A 7,202-nucleotide genomic window follows, 5' to 3' on the forward strand; every position below is an offset into this window, starting at 1 on the left:
TGAACCTATTGGGGAGGGTCTGGGTGGGCATCTGTCCGCGGTGGCGGCTCTGGTGCTGGACGTGGCCCCCACTTCACCATAGTCTTAGTCCGCCCCATTGTCCGCTTCCGTACTCTGTGTTGACCATTTATCAACCATATGAATGATCATTGATTATTTTCAAGGGGAACTTACTTTGAATACTTGGAAATTAGTTACTTTGTTTTGATTAATAACGCATTCAGTTGAATATTTTTAAGGTTCCTCCCTAACTTTGAGTTTAATGATTTGTGAAATGTAATGTTTGATGCAGAATGTGATTCATGTTGAGTACTGTACTCTACTGTAGGTGGGTGCTGTTGCTGGTGGTTTTGGGTTGTCCTGCAATCAAAATAATGTTCAACCGACATTTGAATATAATAACACTGTTTGAATGAGTGCTACAAAGTGCTACTGTACAGTTACAGTCAGATTGTCATCAAACAATTTATAAATAGACCAACCAACAAAACTTGGATAAACTGAATGTTCTCAAGTCCTGTGTGAATTAGCCATGTGTGCCTGGTGTCAATGACAATGGAGTTCAACTACTCCTAGAATATAGTGTTTGTGCAGCACGGACTGAACGAGACACAGAAAAACAAACAGATCTACAAAAATACTTTATAACCTTATTTGACCATCATGTGATAATGTACATTGAGTGCATGACCCAAATATTTGTCATCTACTCCTATGCTTTCTGTGAATTCAACAGCTTGACAGTGATGGCATATGACAGGTGGTGGCCATCTGTAAGCCATTACAATACCACTATATCATGACAACTCAAAGTGTGGACACTGCTTTATCGGACGTGGCTTTTCTCATTGCCAGAAAGTAGCATTGAGATGGGACTAACAGCTAGGTTGCCCCCTGTGGCTTCTACATCGATAAACTCTACTGCTTAAACTAGGAGTTCTTGAAACTGTCATGTGTTGACGCCACTCTGAACAACCTCTATTGCTTCATTCTCACCTTTTCTCACGCCTCTCAAACAATAATCCTGATTTCCTATGTGGACATCATCAAAGCGTCTTTGCGTTTCAGGGAGAAGAGGAAGAATTTAATACAGACCTGTCTGCCTCATCTGATCACCCTGACTAACTTCATCATATCCGTCACCTTCGATGTGATGTTTGCTCGCTATGGCAGCAACACCAGCCTGCTGGCCCTGAGGAATATCATGGCGGTGGAGTTCTTAGTTGTGCCTCATTTGGTGAACCCTATAATGTATGTGATGAAACTTGCTGCCCTAAGTTAAATGCATTGGAGTGATGCACTTGTGTTAAATGACGTGGAAACCGGAGTTAATGCCTTAACTTGACCTTAAACACTTTGGAATTTAACATTTGGAACAACTTTGAAATTTGAGAAACATGGATGAATGTCTTGTTCTGACGTGAGACTATGAGAGCTGGTAGTACCATACACTGTTCAAAGGCAATTCAATATGTTGTCTTGCCCATTCACCCTCTGAATGGCACACATATATAATCCATGTCTCAATTGTCTCGAGGCTTAAAAATCCTTTAACCTGTCTCCTCCCCTTCATCTAAACTGCTTGAAGTGAATTTAACAAGTGACATCAATAAGGGATCTTTCACCTGGATTCACCTGGTCATTCTGTCATGCTTTGTAAACTCAGTGTATGTCATAGAAAGAGCAAGTGTTACTAATGTTTAGTACATTCAGTGTTTATTCCCACACTATGAGGTTGGAATAATGCTGTGAAATTGTAAAAATGATGAATATGCCCTTTTAGTGTCAAAGCAATTTTTTAAAGACTGCCTAAAATTTCAGCCAGTTTTGGTTGGATGGAGTTTTGGCCTACAGGCTATTTTGGTGGGATGGAGTTTTATTCCATCTGCTGACAACACCAGGCAGTAAATTAGAAAATAGACTAATCATTTTAAAAAGGGTTCCAAATCTCTCTGCCAGTAACAGCTAGTTTTCAGTTTTCCTCTCCCCATTCAGACCACACCCAGACAGTCCAAGTAAAATTCTTTATGGAGAAATTGCCCACTTGCTAAGAAGCAATTTGTGTTTGTTTTCAAATTAGGTGGTCAAACATAATCACAGTAACGTACTTAAATTATTATCCAAAAATCATACGATATTGAGATAAAAATGGCTGCATTTGACCTTTAAGTGAAAATAGCTGTTCATAGGCCTACTGTATACTGTATACTGCTCTTATACAGTCGGGAGAACAGGTATTTGATACACTGCCGATTTTGCAGGTTTTTCTACTTACAAAGCATGTAGAGGTCTGTAATTTCTATCATAGGTACACTTCAACTGTGAGAGACGGAATCTAAAACAAAAATCTAGAAAATCAATTGTATGATTTTTAACTAATTAATTAGCATTTATTGCATGACATAAGTATTTGATCACCTACCAACCAGTAAGAATTCCGGCTCTTACAGACCTTTTAGTTTTTCTTTAAGAAGCCCTCCTGTTCTCCACTCATTACCTGTATTAACTACACCTGTTTGAAAGACACCTCTCCACACACTCAATCAAACAGACTCCAACCTCTCCACAATGGCCAAGACCAGAGAGCTGTGTAAGGACATCAGGGATAAAATTGTAGACCTGCACAAGGCTGGGATGGGCTACAGGACAATAGGCAAGCAGCTTGGTGAGAACAACTGTTGGCGCAACAACTGTTGGCAACAACTGTTGGCGCAATTATTAGAAAATGGAAGAAGTTCAATATGACGGACAATCACCCTCAGTCTGGGGCTCCATGCAACATCTCACCTCGTGGGGCATCAATGATCATGAGGAAGGTGAGGGATCAGCCCAGAACTACATGGCAGGACCTGGTCAATGACCTGAAGAGAGCTGGGACCACAGTCTCAAAGAAAACCATTAGTAACACACTACGCCGTCATGGATTAAAGTCCTGCAGCGCACGCAAGGTCCCCCTGCTCAAGCCAGCACATGTCCAGGCCCGTCTGAAGTTTGCCAATGACCATCTGGATGATCCAGAGGAGGAATGGAAGAAGGTCATGTGGTCTGATGAGACAACATTTTTGTTTTGTTTTTTTTGGTCTAAACTCCACTCGCCGTGTTTGGAGGAAGAAGAAGGATGAATACAACCCCAAGAACCCCATCCCAAACGTGAAGCATGGAGGTGGAAACATCATTCTTTGGGGAAGCTTTTCTGCAAAGGGGACAAGACGACTGGACCGTATTGAGGGGAGGATGGATGGGGCCATGTATCGTGAGATCTTGGCCAACAATCTCCTTCCCTCAGTAAGAGCATTGAAGATGGGTCGTGGCTGGGTCTTCCAGCAGGTTGAAAATGTCAGTGAAGACACTTGCCAGTTGGTCAGCGCATGCTCAGAGTACACGTCCTGGTAGTTTGTCTTGTGAATGTTGACCTGTTTAAAGATCTTACTCACATCGGCTGTGGAGAGCGTGATCACCCATTCATCTGGAACAGCTGATGCTCTCATGCATGTTTCAGTGTTACTTTCCTCGAAGCGAGCATAGAAGTAACTTAGCAGGCTCTTAACTTGGCAGGCTCGTGTCACTGGGCCGCTCTCAGCTGTGCTTCCCTTTGTAGCCTGTAATTGTTTGCAAGCCCTACCACATCCGATGAGCATCGGAGCCGGTGTAGTATGATTCGTTCTTGGTCCTGTATTGATGCTTTGCCTGTTTGATGGTTCGTCGGAGGGCATATTGGAATTTCTTATAAGTTTCCAGATTAGAGTCCTGCTCCTTGAAAGGTGCAGCTCTATGCAAATGTTGCCTGTTGCCAATACATGGCTTATGGTTGGGGTATGTACGTACAGTCACTGTGGGGACGACGTCATCGATGCACTTATTGATGAAGCCAGTGACTGATGTGGTGTACACCTCAATTCCATCGGAAGAATCTTGATGCATTGATGAATACACCATTCTAGCAAAACTGTCCTTTAGCTTAGCATATGCTTCATCTGACCACTTTTTTATTGACCGGGTCACTGGTACTTCCTTATTTAAATTTTTGCATGTAAACAGGAATTAGGAGGATATAATTATGGTCAGATTTGCCAAATGGAGGGCGAGGGAGAGCTTTGTACGTGTCTCTTTGTTTGGAGTAAAGGTGGTCTAGAGTTTTTTCCCTCTGGTTGCACATTTCACATGCTAGTAGAAATTTGGTAAAAAGGATTTAAGTTTCCCTGCATTAAAGTCCCCGGACAGTAGGGGCGCCGCCTGTGGATGAGTGTTTTCCTGTTTCCTTATGGCGGTATACAGCTCATTGACTGCGGTCTTAGTGCCAGCATCTGTCTGTGGTGGTATGTGGACAGATACGAAAATACAGATGAAAACTCTCTAGGTAGATAGTGTGGTCTACAGCTTATGACATACTTTACCTCAGGCGAGCAAAACCTTGAGACTTCCTTATCGTGCACCAGCTGTTGTTTACAAATATACATAGACCGCCACCCCTTGTCTTACCATAGGTTGCTGTTCTATCCTGCCGATATAGTGTAAAACCTGCCAGCTCTATGTTCTTCATGTCGTCGTTCAGCCACGACTTGGTAAAACATATGATATTACAGTTTTTGTTGGACTCGTTAAAGGAAAAAGCCTCTTCCAGTAGTAATCGCTGTTCTGAGGTCCAGAAGTTATTTTTGTTCATAAGAGACGGTAGCAGCAACATTATGTACAAAATAAGTTACAAACAACGCAAAAGAATTAATCAAATAACCCAGTTGGTTAGGAGCACGTAAAACGTCAACCATCCTCTCCAGCGCCATTCTGCTAATATCTGGGGAGATATTTAAGAATAAAGCAGAAACAGGTGGACCAGGTAGTTAGGGCAAATTCCAGACTGGCTGGTCCTTCCTTAGCTCAGTTACCGGTCTAAGAAGTTTGTAACCATAGAGGTAGATAGAGGACTCTCGTGCCCAAAAGCCAATTTTAGCATGGGCTGCGCCATTGATGACTTTCACCATTTTTAAGTAGTAACTGTGTGTGACTTCCTATGTTAAGGAAGGATCACATAATTCCATACAAGTAGGAAGTAGGTGTGCTGATGGTGCTGCAGCACCCTGTAAAAAAATCTGAATTCATATAAAGAATCATATTTTTGTGAGAAATGCTTTTCTCTCACAAAAGTAGGGCACTGTTATAGCCTTCTATATCCCGGGCATAGTGTTTTCCTCCGTGGCTATGGAACACAGTAAACTGTAATACATTAACCTCTCTGGATACTTTGCTGTGCCTGTTGTAAATAACAGAAAAAAGGATGGCTGTAGAGAAGTTGATGAAAGTGATCAAGTGGGGAGCATACAAATTAAAAGGCTTCTTTCGTGACTCCTTTGAAGCTTTCAAGAAAACAAGTAATATGTTGATGTATGAGAGCACATTTAACACAAAAGGTAAAACCACTAGCCTTGCTATGATACATATACCATGCAGGTTACTCAGTGCACTTTCAACACAGGAGAGTTTAACAACTGCTAAGTTATCACACAAAAAAGCTTATTGCTGTAGCTGCACACAGGGAGCCTATGTTTCTACATTTGTTTTATTTTTATCATCAACCCAATCTTTTGATTCTCCTTTGTATTGCATTTAATTTCTGTAAATTCTGGATGCAATTTCCTTTAAATGTATTTTACTGTTGGAAAGTCAAATCAGGGATGCATGCTGCTGTGTCACATGTCAGTGGGCATGTATGTGTGTTTCTGGGGGGTTGGAGAAAGAGAAAAAGGATGTAAGGATCCATTCAATTCTGTTTCCACATTCTGTTTTCCCAGTTAGCTTGGGTGACTGACTGCTGTTGTTAGTACAGAACGCTCAAATCAACCCTTAAAGAGATGGGTCGGGCTTAAGCTTAAGAGGGTGTGAACGATGCTAAATGGGTGTAGACAAAGAAGAGCTCTCCAACTGGTACCAAAACATTCAGATACCATTTCCTCAAAAGTGAGCTTACAAGTTTATCAACATTCAAAGCAGAATTACTTTCCCATTGTTCCTCAAATGCAGTGTATGATCTACCATTTTGTAGCTCTGTGTCTCTTTATCTAATGTAAAAAACACAATTTCAAACTGAATCAAGGCGTTCGGTCACATTTATTCAGTATGTCCCCAAAAGGGTTCCCCACAAATGCTCCAAAATGATTTTTTTTTAGTATTACCCTGCGAGTGTTTATGCAACTTTCCACTGCTTCAGAGTGATTGAAGCAACTACAGCAAACCTGGGACAAAATTTCCCGGACGAGACCTCATTTTGTTACATTCTCCAAAAAACAAAATTCATCACTCAACATAAAAAAAGGGACTAACAAATGAGTCACTGACAACCAAAACAAAACTAGGTGGGGTTTTGAAATAGGTTCTAAGAGGCATCCATGGGGGTGCCTACTGAGTCCTGGCCAAGGAAACATGAGTAGGGTCTAAACTAGGGTCGCCATTGGTGTTAGCTAATGGGAATCCTAATAACATCAATCTAAACATACACTCACTGTGGATGCCCACTAGATTTACCTGAGAAGACAAACTAAAAGAAAACCCACACCACCTTTAGGTTAGGGAGTGAAAGTAAACATGGAGCAAACCAAACAGAAAAGACACGATAAAGGCTTTGTTTACCCCAAGCTTAAAGGGAGAGTTAAACATCGGTCTAGCTCTTCCAACATCTCTCACACCACTAGGAGCATTGGCTCTGCCAGCACAGGTGAAACTAATGAGGCGACAGGTGCAATACATCCTGGCCAACAAGGACGACTCCAATCAGTGCACATCCACGCCCAAAAACCAACCTCGAAATCAAAAACCAAAGCCTGTAACAATTACCATGCTTACTTGAGCACTATTATCCCAATATTAATCGGGATACGCAAGTATTCTGTTTTTGAGTTGATCCATATAGACATATGCTGTTTATAATTACCCAAAACAAGTTGTATCCCAGTTATGAGAAACCCAGATAAGATGCCTGGGATATACGGATCTAAGATGTGATATTGTGGCATGTTGTAAGGGTTTTCCTCCTCTTCGTCTGAAGAGTGTTGCAAGGATCGGACCAAGATGCAGCGTGGTAAGTGTCCATAATGTATTTAATGAAGACAAAAATGAACACTTCAATTTACAAAAACAACAAATGTGAAAACAGAAAACCGAAAACAGTACCATGTGGTGAAAAGCACAGCCACGGAAACAATCACCCACAA

General features: G+C 41.6%; 1 pseudogene; it reads left to right on the forward strand.

Annotated features, from left to right (window-relative positions):
* Positions 1-671: 671 nt before the first annotated feature.
* On the forward strand, positions 672-1,282 carry LOC127929998 (olfactory receptor 4S1-like; annotated as a pseudogene).
* The last annotated feature ends 5,920 nt before the right edge of the window (positions 1,283-7,202 follow it).

This window comes from Oncorhynchus keta, chromosome 1 (genome assembly GCF_023373465.1).
Source record: "Oncorhynchus keta strain PuntledgeMale-10-30-2019 chromosome 1, Oket_V2, whole genome shotgun sequence".
NCBI classification, from domain to species: Eukaryota; Metazoa; Chordata; class Actinopteri; order Salmoniformes; family Salmonidae; genus Oncorhynchus; species Oncorhynchus keta.